Source organism: Ursus maritimus, unplaced genomic scaffold (genome assembly GCF_017311325.1).
Source record: "Ursus maritimus isolate PB19 unplaced genomic scaffold, ASM1731132v1 scaffold_21, whole genome shotgun sequence".
Taxonomy (NCBI): Eukaryota; Metazoa; Chordata; class Mammalia; order Carnivora; family Ursidae; genus Ursus; species Ursus maritimus.
The window spans coordinates 6,517,210-6,534,412 of NW_024424564.1; the positions used below are offsets into that span (position 1 = coordinate 6,517,210).

At 36.2% G+C, this 17,203-nt stretch overlaps 1 long non-coding RNA gene and 1 pseudogene across 1 annotated transcript in view; one reads left to right on the top strand and one right to left on the bottom strand.

Moving 5' to 3' along the window:
* The first annotated feature begins 1,309 nt into the window (after positions 1-1,309).
* LOC121104386 overlaps positions 1,310-17,203 on the top strand; it is a 34,701-nt gene continuing 18,807 nt past the window's right edge. The window contains exon 1 of the long non-coding RNA XR_005836657.1: positions 1,310-1,385. This is a non-coding gene — a long non-coding RNA (uncharacterized LOC121104386). The remainder of the gene's footprint in view (positions 1,386-17,203) is intronic.
* LOC103656826 lies at positions 6,920-7,443 on the bottom strand (annotated as a pseudogene).

The window sequence follows — 17,203 nt, forward strand, 5'->3', positions numbered from 1 at the left end:
AGAAAGGGACCCCAGTCCACCAAAATGAGACAAGAGAATTATACAGTCAGCAAAAACTTCCAGATGTCAAATACAAGTATTTGGCACTAATACTAGTAAGTCCCCAGTATTTAGCTTAGTACCTTGTATACAGTAGGTACTCAATAAATATTTGTTGAATTTAAATTTGGTAAAACCTATGGAAGAATTTAAGTATAATTAGCTAGTTGTGCTACTTACTTTTTATTAAGTTTTTAATTTTAATTCCAGTATAATTAACATACAGTGTTATATTAGTTTCAGGTGTACAATATAGTGATGCAGCGATTTTATACATTACTCAGTGCTCATCATTAAAAGTGTATTCTTAATCCCCTTCACTTATTTTACCCATAACTCCACCCACCTCCCCTCTGGTAACCAACAGTTTGTTCTCTATTGTTAAGAGCCTATTTCTTGGTTTGCCTCCCCTTCTTTTTTTTCCCACTTTGTTCATTTGTTTTGTTTCTTAAATTCCATATATGAGTGAATCATGGTATATGTCTTTCTCTGACTTATTTCACTTAGCATTATACTCTCTAGCTCCATCCATGTTGTTTAGCTGCACAACTTACTGATGGAAAACATTCATTTTTTAAAAAGGAAAAAATTTTAAATACTTTTTAAAAGCATATTAATTATGTTGACAGGAGAGTCTATCTTGAGAGATGATGCTTTGTATTAATTAAAGCAAAAGGTAACACCACTATTTTGTCCTAAGAAAACAATAAATATGGATGGTAATTCAAATAAGGAGTATGTTAATATGGAATCTCCATTAACCTGGGAGTAAGATAATAATAGCTAAATAATGTAGAAGTTTTAAAAATCATGTTTTCCAATGTAATGTGGCTTTGAAGACATGAACTCTTTGTACCTTCACAGTATAAATGCAGTAAGAAAAAGAACTAGCTACTCTAAAGGACTCTGATGAAGTTTCATGGGAGTATTAAACTAAGGTTTGGAAAAATGAGGGGAGATAAAGCCCTGAAAAAAAAAAATAGCAATTCATAGGCAAGCCTGATCTGCACTTTACTCCACTACACATTCATAGTTATAAGGAAAACTGTCCATGCACTGACTGGTAACTGTAGGGGATCTAGGAGTTAGAATCATTCCAAATGGACTCAGATAGTAAGAGTAACTACCTCATGGGTCGTGCATATTAGATGTGATTATGCCCAAAAACACACTATGCTCGCTGTCTCAACATCGGGGAGCGGCAATAAATGTTAACTGTTGTGGTAAAGATGTTTTGACCCCTCATTCCTCCTCATTTCCAGGAACTTGATATTCTTGGAAGAGTTCCACTCCACCAGAAAGCCATGAGCGTGCAGTCTTGCTGGTTAGCTTCTGACTTTGGCTGGGTAAGTCTGTCGCTCTCTTGCGGCTTGAATAGGAATTGCAGTAATTTAATAGTGGACTAAACAAGCATTATTAAGGTATCCTCAGCAAATACTTTAATGAATCCTTCCCAGCTGTGATATCTGTAAATATACGCCACAAGGGGAGCATGAATCATTACCATAACAGTGGAGACAAATAAGTTAGTAGACAATACTTTGATTTCAAAAGTGATAGAATTCAGGATATTAGGAAGACGATTACAGAACAAAGTGATGGAGAGATCACTTTTACTCAGAGTCCTTTAGAAACATTAAAAGGAAAAGGTAGTCTTTAATCATGGGTGGATTTTTGAAGAAAGAAGACATAACAAGTTGAGAGGAATAGTGTAAGCTGAGAACAGAGACTCATAATTTGGGGGTTTGGATTTTTTTAATTTTTTTTTCACTTTATTTTATTGTAGAAAGAATACCTAACATGATATCTGCTCTCTTCATAAATGTTTAAGTGCACAATACAGTATTATTGGTTACAAGTATAATGTTGTACAGCAGTTCTCTAGGGCTTATTTATCTTGGTTAACTGAAACTTTATGCTCACTGATGAACAACTCTCCATTTCCCCATTTCCCCAGCCCCTAGAACCACCATTCCATTCTTTGATTCTATAAATTTGACTACTTTAGATCACCTGTATAAGGCCACTCATGTAGTATTTGTCTTTCTATGACTGGCTTGTTTTACTTAGCATAATGTCCTCAAGTTTCATCCAGGTTGTCACATATTAAAAAATTTCCTTCTCTTTTAAGGCTAAATGGTATTCCATTGTGTGTATATACCACATTTTCTTTATCCACTCATCTGTCAATGGACATTTAAGTTGTTTCGACATCTTGGCTATTGTGAATAGTGCTGCAATGAACTTGGGAGTGTTAACATCTCTTCAAGATCCTGATTTCAATTCCTTAAAGTAAATACTCAGAAGTGGGATTACTGAATTGTATCATAGTTCTATTTTTTAATTTTGTGAGGAAATTCCAGACTGTTTTCCATATTGGCTGTGCAATTTACACCTCCACCGACAGTGTGCAAGGGCTCCCTTTTCTCCATGTCCTTACCAACACTTGTCTTTTATTTATTTTTTTTAAATAATAGCCATCCTGACAGATACCTCATTGTGGTTTTGGTTTCAATTTCCCTAACGATTAGTAACAGAGAGCCTTTTTTTCATATACCTATTGACCATTTATATGTCTTCTTTGAAGAAATATCTATTCAAGTTTTTAGCCCAATTCTTAATCGGGTTATGAGGGGGGCATTTATTGAGTTGTAGGAGTTTCTTATATATTTTGGAGATTAAGCCCTTATCATATATATGGTTTACAAATATTTTCTCCCATTCCATAGTTTGGCCTTTCCACTCTGTTGATTATTCCTTTGCTATGTAGAAACTTTTTAGTTTGTTGTAGTCCCACGTGTCGATTTTACGCTTTTGTTGCTGTGCTTTGGGTATCATATCTATGTAATCATTGCCAAGAACAATGTCATGAACCTTTTCCCCTATGTTTTCTTCCAGGAGTTTTTTTGGTTCCAGGTCTTATGTTTAAGTCTTAAATCCATTTTAAGTTGATTTTTATGTATGATATATGATAAGGGTCTAATTTCATTCTTTGCATGTGGATATCCACACTTTTAATCAAGGCAGTTTTATATGGTCCAACAAAAATATTTGTTTGAGAAAGTTTTTAGAGAAGATAACACCCCCAAAAAAGTATGATTAAATATTTATCAGGGTACCTGGCTGGCTCAGTTGGTAGGGCATGTGACTCTTGGTCTCCAGGTGTTGAGATCAAGCCCCATGTTGGGCATGGAGCCCACCAATAAATAAATAAATAAATAAATAAATAAATAAATAAATAAATAAATAAAATGTCTTCTATATATATATATATATATGGATTCACAGACCTTTCTCCAAGCGAAGCACTGGTCTGTCTGGAGAAAGCAATAGCTAAAGAGCTGGTATCCAGCACATTCCTAACTTGAGAATTCTATGATCTTGAGAATACGCTCACTGACTCCAGTGATGAGAAGAGTCTATCCCCCTACTAAAATTTAAACATCACTTGGGGTGCCTGGCTGGCTCCATCAGAAGAGCATACAACTCTTAATCTCAGAGTTGTGAGTTCAAGCCCCATGTTGGATATAGAGATTACTTAAAAATAAAATCTATAAATAAACAACATCATTTAAGATGATCCCATGATCACCACAAAATCAAACATGAAAACTGAAATTGCCACATTTGGTTTTAAGGTAGGCATGCAACAACTCCAGATATACTTTTAAAGATTTTCATCAAAAGAAATACAAAATTTTAAAAATTTATGGAGAATATAGTCTGAGAATCACAGTGGTCTGGGATTCTAGTTTGAGAAATACTATAGCAGGCCATGCCAGGAAAGCTAATTTTAAAATATTTTCTACATCTATAAGTAACACTCTTGCAACTTTAACCAAAGCCAAAATGTGAAGAATACTTGAAATAGACTTTGTGGAAATGGCTATGAGTGCCAACAGTATTGAGATGGTGATGTTGAGTACTAAGTGTGATTTACCGGGAGATATGAAATCACACACTCACCAATTTGTTACTCTTTAACATTTATATAAAAAATTTCACAAAGATATTTATCTCTATTTGGGTTCTGTCCATTCGCAGACTAAAACAAATATGAAAACTATTGAGCACATATGCGCATAGTGCCCTATTGGGCAGGATTTTATAGCAAATTTCCTCAGGGTACCATAATGCAGAATGGAAACTGAAATCCAAACAGATGTCTTCATTCTGTATATAAACTTAGTGAAATGGTATTACCATCCCCAAATCCTTGAACTGCATTATTCTTTTTCTTGTTGAATTAAATGTTTAAGAGTCAGAGAACAAGAAAAACCATAGGAAATGATATATTAAAATAGAGTATGTACCACTGGAGGTAAATATATATGATGAGACTAAGGAGCGATTAACTTGCTCCTCTTCAGGAGCATTTGAAAATAGTATCTATTAAGTCAACTATTTATTAAAAATACGTGTATATCAGGGGCCACTGGGTGGCTCAGTCAGTTAACAGTCTGCCTTTGGCTCAGGTCATGATCCCAGGGTCCTGGGATGGGCTCCATGCTCAGCGGGGAGTCTGCTTATCCCTCTCCCTTGCCCCTCCCCACTGCTCATGCTCTCCCTTTCAAGCTGTCTCTCAAATAAAGAAATAAAATCTTTAAAAAACACATGTATATTAGAACATGTTGAAGTATTCAACTGCACATGGTTGGAAATAACTATGGAAGTCCCACCTTCCGAGATTGAGGAAGATGTACAGAATTGAACGCTCAGGACATCTGAAAATAGAACCCATTCTAGTCTTACTTTTCCTCTAGCTCCAGATGAGTAAATGCTCGGGACGGATTCCTGTCTCACATCGGGGTCTTTCATCCATTTGGAGTTTATCTTTAGCGATTGGGTGAGAGTGGTCAAGCTCATTCTTTTTGGCATGTAGCTGTCCATTTTCCCAGCACCATTTATTAGAAGAGACTGTCTTTTTCCACTGGATGTTTTTCCTGCTTTGTCAAAGATTATTGCCCAAAGAGCAGAGGGTCATCTTCTGGTTTTCTATTCCTGTTCCATTGGTCTATGTGTCTGTTTTTGTGCCAGTACCATGCTGTCTTTGTGATCACAGCTTGTGTAGTATAGCTTTGAAATCAGGCAACGTGAGCTCTTAGCTTTGTCTTCCTTTTCAACAGTTCCTTGGAACTCGCCTTTTCTGGTTCCCACACAAAATTTAAGGGCTGTTTGTTCAGTTCTTTGAAAAATGTCATTGGTATTTTGATCAGGATGGCATTGAGAGTAGATGGTGCTCTGGGTAGCATAGACATTTTAACTATGTTTATTCTTCCGATCCATGTGCATGGAATATTTTTCCATCTTTTTGTGTCTTCTTCAATATCTTTCAAGAGTGATTTATAGTTTCTAGAATATAGATCCTTTACTTCTCTGGTTAAGTTAATTCCAAGATAACATATGATTTCTGGTGCTATTGTAAATGGAATGGATTCACTAATTTCTCTTTCTTCAGTCTCATTGTCCATGTATAGAAATGCAACTGATTTCTGAGCATTGATTTTGTATCCCACCACATTATGGAATTGCTCTGTAAATTCTAGTAATTTGGGGGTGGAGTCTTTTGGGTTTTCCATATAAAGTATCATGTCATCTGCGAAGAGAGACAGTTTGACTTCTTCTTTGCCGATTTGGATACCTTTTATCCCTTTTTGTTGTCTGATTGCTGTTGCAAGAACTTCTAGTACTATGTTGAATAATAATGGCAAGAGTGGGCATCCTTGTCGTGTCCCTAGATCCATTAACTTGGTTCTATAAATAATAGTATTATCTGGAAGATTTCAGAGTGATAATATGAACATAAGTTAGAAACAGTAGTATTATTGGTTTTTAATTGCTCACTGTTACTTCAAAAGACTGAGTGCTTAAGTCTAAGGTTTTAGTTTTAGTATTTTTTGGTTTTTTTCTTCTTTCCATGCATACATCACAACTCAGCGTTGGTCTAGGATAAATTGACTTTGAACATATTCTACAATTTTTGAAGTGTATTTAGATAGCACATAAATGAATTAATTGCCAAATAACTTGTACTTCAAATTGACATTATCAATTTTGTTCTCGCTTGGCAGAAAAGAAATGTTAGTATTACCATTAAAATGTATTTTAAAATGTATCTTTTATTAAAATCCAAACTAACAAAGGGGAGACAATGGACTGACAAAGGGTAATAAATCTATATGAAGGCAAGAAAAGAGACAAAAAGAAACTAGAAGAGGATGGTATACAAAAGAAAGGACAAAAAATACATGATTTTAAATCCAAATATATCAACAATTACAAAAAGCTTTCATTTCAAACTTCTTTCTTTGGCTTCCCCCGACTTATCAATGGACATTTGATTCTGAGGCACAATAGAATTTCTAAACCATTTATGGCACCATTTTTTTTTCTTTTCAGTCTTTAGAGTCATTGCACTTTTTATTTACTCTTTTATTTTCTGACCTTTTCATGCTAGAGATCTTTCCTTTTCTAAACAGTAATTCTTTATTGGATTTCCTATCTCATTAATTTTATCAGCAATATTTTGATGGACTTCTTATAACTTTGTTCTGTATCCTTAATCTCTTGAATTCCATTTTCTTCAAAATCAAAATGTAATCTAACTTGAAGAGTATAAAATTGCAGCTTTTCTACAAAATGTTTTGCTGAAACAAAAATCCTTGGAGTGTTAATTCTATGTCAGTAATAGTATGCTTAGAACTGGATTTCTGTCTTAAACTTAAAGCAAAAACCTATCTTCATCCTAATCTTTCTTCCATCTCTTTGGAAGTTTATGATCATTTGCTTTCTCCTTCATCTTCATGTCCCTTTATAAAATGAAGTTAGTAAGATGTCCTTTGATATACTTTAAAAAAAAAAACTATTTCAGAGACTTATATTTTTTATGGTGAAAAATTTTATATTTAGATTTGGCCAGCTGGACTCAGTTTAGATGATCCCAATTTTGTTGGCAACATCCAAAGCATCATAGTTGGGAGCCAGTAAAACATATGCCTTCTTTTCCCCATCAGGCCTGATCAGGGTATTGACCTTGGCCACATCAATGTCATAGAACTTCACAGCTTGTTTGATCTGGTGCTTGTTGGCCTTGACATCCACAGTGAACACAACTGTGTTGTTATTTTCTACTTTCTTCATGGCTGACTCTGTAGTCAGAGGGAATTTGATGGTAGTGTAATGGTCAAGCTTTTTTCTTCTGGGGGCATTCCTTCAAGGATATTTGCACTGCCTTCGGAGACACAGTGTCTTGGGCTATGGGAAGGTACATGACTGCAGATCTTCGTTTTTGTGTGACCATGGACACCTTTCAGCACCATTTTCTTGACCTTCAAAGCCTTTGCTTCGGCTTCAGCTTTGGGAGGGGACAGGGGCTTCCTTCTTCTCTTTTGGTGCCATCTTCATGAAAGGGCTCAGAGACTTATATCTTTGAAAATAGCTTTCCATTATATAGCCAATAGAATAATATCAAAGATATCTTTTTTATTTTAAAACTAGTTATGAATGTTTTATAGTTGCACATGGTTTTCAAAATCAAGTACTACCAAAAGATACATCTAAAAAGAGCAGTTCTCCTTATCACCACATGCCACTCCCAGGTACTGCCCACTGGGGCAACCATTTTCAACTCTCAGGCCATTTTTTAAAAATCTCTTCTGCATTCCTAAATATGTGTGTGATGCCACTTCTGATTTATCAGTTTTGTCATGATTTTTTGGCTCTTCTATATGGTCTATTTCACTACATTCCCCTTCTCCCATCATCTCAACAGGGTCATATCAGTGCTTACATTGTCACCAGCTATAAATGTTGTTGGGATAAGTAATATACTACAGCTACTTTTCTTCTAGAACTTCAGTAGAATGAATAGATAGATAGATGATAGATGATAGATAGATAGATGATAGATAGGTAGATAGATAGATAGATAGATAGATGTAAAAACTAATAAAATAAAGAGCAGGAAAAAAAATCATGAATAACTCAAAGGTAAAGTACTTGCACAAGGTAATAGTCTAAATCTGATACAAAATTGAAATGGGACTGGGTTTTGTTAGCCGGATGTAATTTTCCATTCAATGTTCTACATAGTCTAACCCAAACTTAGTTACTATAGGTGAAAATGATGTTTAACAAAGTATCTCTGGTAGTTATAGAAGTAGAAACCTTGGCTTATAGGCTAAGGAATTCACTTCATGGTGAATTTTGTGCTACAATAAGCAAATTTAGATGTTTTGCTTTCAAAAGAGCAGGAAGTGAGCTCCGTTTTTCCATAACGGAAAGTGACAAGTGAAATAGAGTTAATTTAATAAGCAACAAGTATGATGGAAGAAGAATATAAACAGGGCTCATTAGGGAAAGCATTACCATTCAATCAATTTTAATGGGCTTCTTCACACTTTAAGGAGTTTAAGGCACTAGATTATTTCTTATGAAAATTTCTGAGAATAGTAAACCAGATTGAAAATTTTTGAAACAACATTAAGCAAAAACCAAATATCCATGTTAATCAATTATGCCTAACTGTATTTGGCTCAGTGGTCAAGCAATAAATTGTTTTGTATGCAACACTAATTCATTTGTGACAAGATAACATTAAGTATAAAGTAATTGACGAAAGCAAACTGCAAAAAAGGGAGCCAAAAAAAAAAAAAAATGAGGAAAGACCCAACGGAATCAGAGCAGAGAAAATTCTTCCCTGAAAGACACTACTATGGTTCTATCTTCTGAGACCTGCCCGTACCCCAACTCTTCCCAGCCAATCCTACTTCACATCCCAGCTCCAAAGCCATGAGTCCAGTAATTATTCCCTGATGTCTTCCTTCCTCTTTGCTCCTTCAGTTAATAAAGAACATTGTTACCTTTCTTTCTCTTTAATTTTCCTTGTGTTTATCAGCCCCACCTAAAGCACAATGTTCTATGCCTTGAGGATATTATCATGCAACTTAGAACTAGATGGAACCTTAAATATTCTTTGGTCTAATACTTTAGTAGCAGGGTNCAGCAGATCCTAGACTAGAAATCAGGATTAGTGCAGAGTAATTGGACTGGTGGTGGGGCTGAATGCAAGGAGGGCTGCTCTAGAGCGAATTAAAAAGAACTGAACCTTTCAAAATTTGTATTTCTTGGTGACTAGATAAAAATTTATATCTATATTCACATGGGGCTATGTCAAAAATCTCTTGTTAGTACCACCTCTTCTGACAGCCTTGGAGAAATGAAGAAGTGGCATCATGGGTGGCTTTTTTAATCATTGATGGTGAATGTTATAAAGGACTGGGATGACTTAGATTATAGGATTGATGGGTGCTATATGATAGGACACACATATGACATGAGGGGCCCATATTGGACTTAAAGATAATAGCAATCTTTTATTCTCTTTCATATCCTAGAAATAACTAGATATAACTAATAGAAATCATTCCTTTACAAACTAGTGTTGACTACATATATAACCTCATTATTGATTAGAGACTATTTGCAATGATCAATTCTTTTTGAATCATCTGTGTGTCCATGAGTTGCTAGGTAAGAGTTTGGTTTTTGTCATGGGTGGGGAGAGTGTATGAAAGAAAAATGAAAGTTCCAGGAAGAGATGAGAGACAGATGGTGAAGAAGGATGGAATAACAGCCAACTGCTAATGGTCTGGAGAGCTGGATTTGATCCTTTGTGGAGGTAGATTCTTAAGAAGCTCGTTTAATGAAAAGCTTCATGACTCTCCAAGAGTATGGAGAGTACGTTTGGTGTTGTGTTAACAAAATGTTGAACAGCACTTGTGGAAAGCCATGCCTCGTCCTCATTCTACCATGGCCTTAGTGCAGTTCGGGGTACCCTGGACTCAGACATTACAGTGGATGGTCTGGAAATCATCCTTCTCAAGAAGGGCACCGGCAAAAGAAGTGGTGTTGAAACACCTTGGTAATAAGAAAACATGGAAAACTAGAACAGACTTGTTGAAGAGAACATCTGAGATGTTTCCCCACTTCACCACTTGGGGATATCAGAAAAAAATGGGCTCAGAGACTTTGCAAGGTTGCAGACTAGGATCCTGGATGAGCAAGGGATGGTAAGAGCCATCATAACTGGAGCTTTTATGTGGCCTTGTTTGTGCTCATAGGCTGGTAGGAGCATTTGGGTTATGTTCTTATTCAATGTGTAATAAGACTGTGGTCAAAAGACCTTAAATGACCTGCCCAGGACTTCATAGCAAGCTAATGACACCTAGAACTAACTCCTCCCCTGATCTCCTGGGAAACTAGCATTAATATGAGGTTGCCAGAAACAATGCAATGATTTTTTTTTCCTCTAGAATTGTGTGTCCATGTAAATCACTAAAGGCTAATAAATGCTTTGTTTTTCTACTATGAAGAACTAGAAGCCATTGTTTAAAATGGGTTATTAAATTAACATAACACTTCACACTGGAGATTCAGAAAACTTTAAGTAGAATTCCTGACCTTACTATTGACACACATATTTAAGTAAATCAACTAATATTTATTGATTCTAATGATGACTGAGTAACACACCATCATCGAATGAAGAGCATTTCTTTACATTAATTTCATGTGATATGGTCTTGTGCTTCTGTGTTCTTTTATTTGAATTTACAATCTCTCCTTCTCTTTTGGCCCTGTAGACCCATCACAGGAACTTGATGTTTTCACTGTGCCTCCATCTGGTAGCTTTCCTTAAATTGCCTCCTAATTTCCCACTTCTTATTTGTTAAGAGTTGGGAAATCCGTTGGAAAAGTGGTTGAATTGCACACAAATGGAAAATCAATAGGCTTTGAGAAAGCACTTGTGCACTCTCTCAGAAGCTGAAGATAGTAGCTTTGGTGCTTAGATTGAATGGTATCATCTTTGGCTGCTCAGAAAATTTTACTGAGACATTCTTACTGCTGGATTTTATCCCAGAAGGTTGAACTACCAAAATAAGTGATTTTCACTTAAGAGAAATATTCCCCTAGGGACAGAGTGCCCTATACATAGGATATGAGCCTGGTTGCTAAACATCACAAGGATTCTAGGTTAGGAAGCTTGATGATACATATAAGCCATTATGTTGTTATTTATAACAAAATAAAATTTGGAAATCACTTAAATATCCAAAAATAAGGAATGGTTAAATAAATTATGTCACATTCACACAATGGATAGTCATAGCTTAAAATGCATTTATAAGGCATTAGTTATAACTTGATAAAATATTTTTGTTATCAAATAAACTTAAGAGAAAGGATTTAAAATATCATATGGCAATAACAGTAGCTAACAATTACTGAACATCTACTATACATCAAGCACTGTTCCCAGTGCTTACATGCAGCAGTGTCTCAACTATAAGGGGGAAATGTACTTAGAAAAATGGAACCAGAAATTCACCAAAAATATTAAAAAGTGACTGTCTCCAGGTCATACAGTTATGAATAATCTTATTTCTTCTTTTTGCTTTTTTAGAATTTTTAAATTCTTTCTAATAGCTTTATTTCATGATAAAGCATTATTATATAATGAGGGAAATATTCGTATTTTAAAGTTGATTATCATTCCAAAAATTGGCATCATACAAAACCACAGAAGAACAGATTTTTATCTTATCTCCCCTTGATATAGGATACAAAAGACACAGAGTAGACAAGTTTGCAATTTTTTACATGTATTTTGGTACTCCCAGAGCAGCTAATCACCAAGGGTATGTCCTTATACTATATTATTTCCTCTATAAAACCTGGTGTGCTATTCCAAAAGACGTGTTTCATATTATGAAAAATGATATGCCAGCAGATTGGACAATCTAGAAGAAATGGACAAACTCCTAGAAACACTTAACCTCCTAAAACTGACACAGAAATAAGTAGAAAATTTGAACAGAACAATTATCAGCAATGAAATTGAATCCATAATCAAAAAATTCCCAGCAAACTAAACTCTAGGACCAGGTGGCTTCACAAATGAATTCTACCAAACATTTATATATTTTTTAAAGATTTTATTTATTTATTTGCGCGAGAGAGAGTACAAGCAGGAGGAGTGGCAGGCACAGGTAGAGGGAGAAGCAGACCCCCTGTTGAGCAGGGAGCCCGATGGAGGACTTGATCCCAGAACCCTGGGATCGTGACCTGAGCCAAAGGCAGATGCTTAACCGACTGAGCCATCAAGGTGCCTTCCTCCAAACATTTAAAGAAGAGTTAATACCTATTCTTCTCAACCTATTCCAAAAAAAATAGAAGAGGAAGCAAACCTTCCCAATTCATTCTATGAGGCCAGCATTACCCTGATACGAAAACCAGATAAAGACACTACAAAAAGAAGAGAACTACAGGGCAATATCTCTGATGACCACAGACACAAAAATCGTCAACAAAGTATTAGCAAACTGAATCCAACAATGCATTTTAAAATTCATTCACTTATCTACAATAGCTAAATTATGGAAACAGCCCAAGTATCCATCAACAGATGAATGGATAAAGATGTAGTATATGTATATACAGACATACACAATAGAATATTACTCAGCCATAAAAAAAGAATGAAGTCTTGTCATTTACAATGATATGGATAGAGCTAAAGAGTATTATGCTAGGTCAGGGATGTACTGTATGGTGACTAACATAATATAATAAAAAAAAACACTTAAAAAAAGTATTATGCTAGGTGAAATAAGTCCATCAAAGACAAATATCATATGATTTCACTCACATGTGGAATTTAAGAAACAAAACAAATGAGCAAAGGGGAAAAAAGAGAGAGAGAAGCAAACCAAGAAATAGAGTCTTAACTATAGAGAACAAACAGATGGTTACCAGAGGGCAGGTGGATGGGGGGATGGGTAAATAGGTGATGGGGATTAAGGAGTGCATTTGTTGTGATGAGCACCGAGTCTTGTGTGGAAGTATTGAGTCACTATATTGTACACCTAAAACTAATATTACACCGTGTGTTAACTAACTGGAATTTAAATAAAAACTTTAAAAAAAGTCATTCACCACAATCAAGTGGGCTTTATTCCTGGGATACAAGGGTGGTTCAAAATTTGCAAATCAATCAACATGATACATCACATCAACAAGAGAAACAACAAAAATGAACACAGAAAAAAGAGACATTCAAAAAAACAGATTTTTAATTATAGCAACTTAAAGTATATAATACAGTATTGTTAACTACAACTTTTTTTTTTAGGATTTTATTCATTTGAGAGAAAGAAATAGCTCACCCATGAGCAGGGGGCGGAATAGAGAGAGAGGGAGGAGGAGGGGGACAGGATCTCAAGCAGAGGGACACCTGGGTGGCTCAGTTGGTTAAACATGTGCCTTCAGCTCAGGTCATGACCCCAGGGTCCTGGAATCGAGTGCTGCATTGGGCTCCTTGTTCAGCAGGGAGCCTGCTTCTCCCTCTGCCTCTACCTCTCCCCACTGTTTGTTCTCTCTCTCTCTCAAATAAATAAATAAAATCTTAAAAAAGAAAAAAAAAGAATTTCAAGCAGACTCAACACCAATCCCAAGGGCTTGATCTCACAACGCTGAGATCATGACCTGAGCCAAAACCAAGAGTCTGATGCTTAACAGACTAAGCCACCCAGGCACCCCATTAACTACAAATTTCTAGGGCAGCTTGCTCACTCTGACATTTGAAGGGGGAGTCATTTACAACAAAGGAAGGGCCACAAATTCTGAAGCCAAAGAGATGAAGGGAGTTGGCTCAGAAAAAAATATAATGAACAGATATAAGTTGTTCCCATAAATCTGTCCTTGGATAACCTTAATTTCCTATTCATGCCACACCAGTATCTAATGTCAACAATGCTACCAGGAAAAAGGCCAAGGAACCTTACTCTAGGTCGATAACACCCGAACCTACTTGATGGATCTTAAGAACAAAAAAAGAAACAACTGATCATTTTATGCTTCCTGATTTGTTGTGATTGGAATACCACCTATAAAGTATTCTTGCCAAAAATCAAGCCTGAATCTGATCTCTATTCTTGTGTGTTTGAAATTTTCTATAATGAAATATTTGTAAAGAACTTTGGTGAGTTGACTGAAACATTAAGAGGACTTGAAGCAAAGCTGCAAACAGCAAAGCACAACCTCCACGGAGCTGTCTGAGCAGGAAACTGCAGAGCCACCCCAACCCCAAGCTACTGCCTTCACACCACTCCAGCTTCTGCACCGGAAGCTCATTTGCACTTCGTTCACTGCCACTGCCATTTCTCGCAGCCTTGCTACTGCTTCTGCCTGATGAAAGAGAGCTCCTGACCCATCTTTCCTATGGCACTATTTTCTGAGACAAGGTCTGATATCGTGCAGTAGAGTCTGGGTCACATAACTGCCTGCACTTTAAGAAAGACTGGAAAAGCAAATATTTAACATTTATATGAGCTCTAAGTCTTTGCCCTTCACTCAGACCCATAAGGAAGAGAATTCCCCAAAGAGAAAAGGGTCCAACTACTAGGCTGCCAAAATCAAAGACAAATGCCAGCTACTTTTTTTTTAATTGCAACTTCTCAGGTTATGCACAAACTCGTCAGTCTTACTATTCAAGTTCCTCCAAAATATGACTCAATCAAATTTCAAGGCTTCGCTCCACTCTTCTTCCACCCAAACCCTGTAGTTCAATCAAGCTGGTTCATTTTAAAAACCCATTTTCTATCTCTACTCATGCTTACTCTGGATCACCTTCTGCAATATTATACCCCTGGAAATCTGGCTGCTTCTTGAAAGCCTATCTCACTTATTATTTCCTTCATAAAAATTTCATGATCCCCTCCCTGAAATATGAAGTCTTTTCCTATTACAATCTTACTTTACTTTATTTGGAATTTCTCCTACTGTTCATCACATTCTCTCTGGTATTATAGCTACATACTTGTTCAAAGTTCTCCATCACACTCTAAGCGTCTTTAGAAAGTATTTTTGTATATTTCATGATCTTTGTCTCTCTTGTGGTGTTTAGAAGAGAATCTTGAACATAATTACAGTTTTAGTAAATAGAATTGAACCATGCATATGCATAAAAGATAATATTATTATTTTTCATTATTTCAAATATAAGATCTTGGTAGAATGGATCAAGAATGCCCTGTATACTGGAGGAAAGAAAGAAGAAAGAAGAAAGAAAAGAAAAGAAAAGAAAAGAAAAGAAAAGAAAAGAAAAGAAAAGAAAGGAAAGAAAGGGGGAAGGGAAGAAGGAAGGAAGGAAGGAAGGAAGGGAAAGAATGAGGCCCAGTATACATTAAGTACAGCTTTTTGCATGTCAATTATACCTCAACAAAATGGTTTAAAAAGAAGAGAATGGGAGCATCAGGTGACTCGGTTGGTTGGGTGGCTGACTTTTGGTTTCAGCTCAGGTCATGATCTCTTGGTCACGGGATTGAGCCCTGCATCGGGCTGTGCACTCAGTGCAGAGTCTGCATCGGATTCTCTCTCCCTCTCCTCCAGCTCACGCTCTCTCTCTCTCAAATAAATAAAATCTGAAAAAAAAAGAAAAAGAAAGAGAATGTCCATATGGCATTAAAAATTTGTCAGACTGGCAGTTTTCAACATGTAAGCCATACTCATTCCCATTTCTCTTAGCAGCCAGAATCCCATACCCCCAGTGATAAATCATATTCTGCACCCATAATTCCTTTGATTTCCATCTGTTCCATATCTAACCCCATACCTTCTCCATCTAGCTTTCTAGGTGGTGGCAGCCTTATTTCTAAAGTTGTTATCTTAGGCATTATCACTACTATAAAATCCCAGAAGAGAAAACAATTCTATGTATGGAGTTAAGGAAGGTTTTCCAGGAGAGATGATATTTATTTTGACTGTTTTCCCGGGCTTAAGTAGGCATTCACTAACTGGGAAATTGGCAGAAGGAATTTTAGACTGTGAGAGAACTGAATGTATAGTCCATAATCAAAATGGATTCTTTTCTGTGTGCTGAATCATTGACATGAGAAGATGGGACAGGAGAAAATATTTTTGGATCCAAGTATGAAGGAATTTTCCAGTTGCTTGGATTTTATGTTCTAGGACAGCTGTTCTACCCTTTCAGCATGCACTGATGGTTTTGTGAATCTGAGAAACATTATGAACTCTTTCCCTAGAAAATTACTTGCTATAGACAGAAATTTCCAAAAAATTCCAAGACTTTTAAAAAACCTGTAAAGTCCATTTGTGGACATGGGTCCACAGACCCTTGGGTTAAAAATCTAATTTTTAGTTGCAAAGGAGTTATCAAACGCAAGAAAATTATTGCTTATATTTTGTTCAAAATTCACACTTCTTGTTTTCTCAGTCTTTCTCAATCTCTGATTCATCAACGCCTAACTGCAAGGACCACTGATCCTTGGGATCAGTTTGTATCAGACTGCTGGTTATCTACCCAATATCCATTCTCACTTTTTTCTGATTTTATTCAGAATAATAATGGGCCTAATTAAAAGACTACATTTCCCAGCCTTCTTTGTAGCTGGTTGGTTTGTGTGTGTGACCCAATTTGGCCAGTGACATGTAAACAGAGGTTATTGGATAGACCCTTTTTGGCCCCTCTACTGTTCCTTCTTCCTGGAAATGTAGATAAAATGACTCAAGATCCAAGGGCTAGCTGGACCATAAATCTATTTTATAGAAGAAAGCCATGTGCAATGTGGGTTGAAAATAGTCAAAGAAAGTGGGGTCCTTGAAGACTTCAGGAAGCTGCCTCACCAGCACTAGAATATCAATTTCTGGACTTTTTTATATGAAAGAAGAAATATTCATGGGTTTACGTTACTATAATCAGTTCTCTATTACCAGCAGCTAAATGCAAATTCTTCCTAATTTCTACAGTGGTCAACAAAACTCTAGGTACTTACCATCCTAATCCTGTTTTATGGCAATGGAGGTGGGTGGGGAGAAATTCTCTTCTTTTAGAAAACCCTATGAGTGGCAGTCAGGATGGCTGCTCCAAGTCCATTACTAGAGGACAGTTCTCAGTCAAGCAAAAGAATATAGAGAAAGTTTCCCAAGAATGTAAGGCACACATCCCTCATCAACTAAAAAATAATGACTGTAGTTAGTCTTTATAGCTCTCCAGAGGAATGATGAATATCTCCCTTTGTCCACAATGAGAAAAGGTGTCTAAGTGAGGCCTAACAGCATTAACCCAATAACCTCTCCTTAAGCC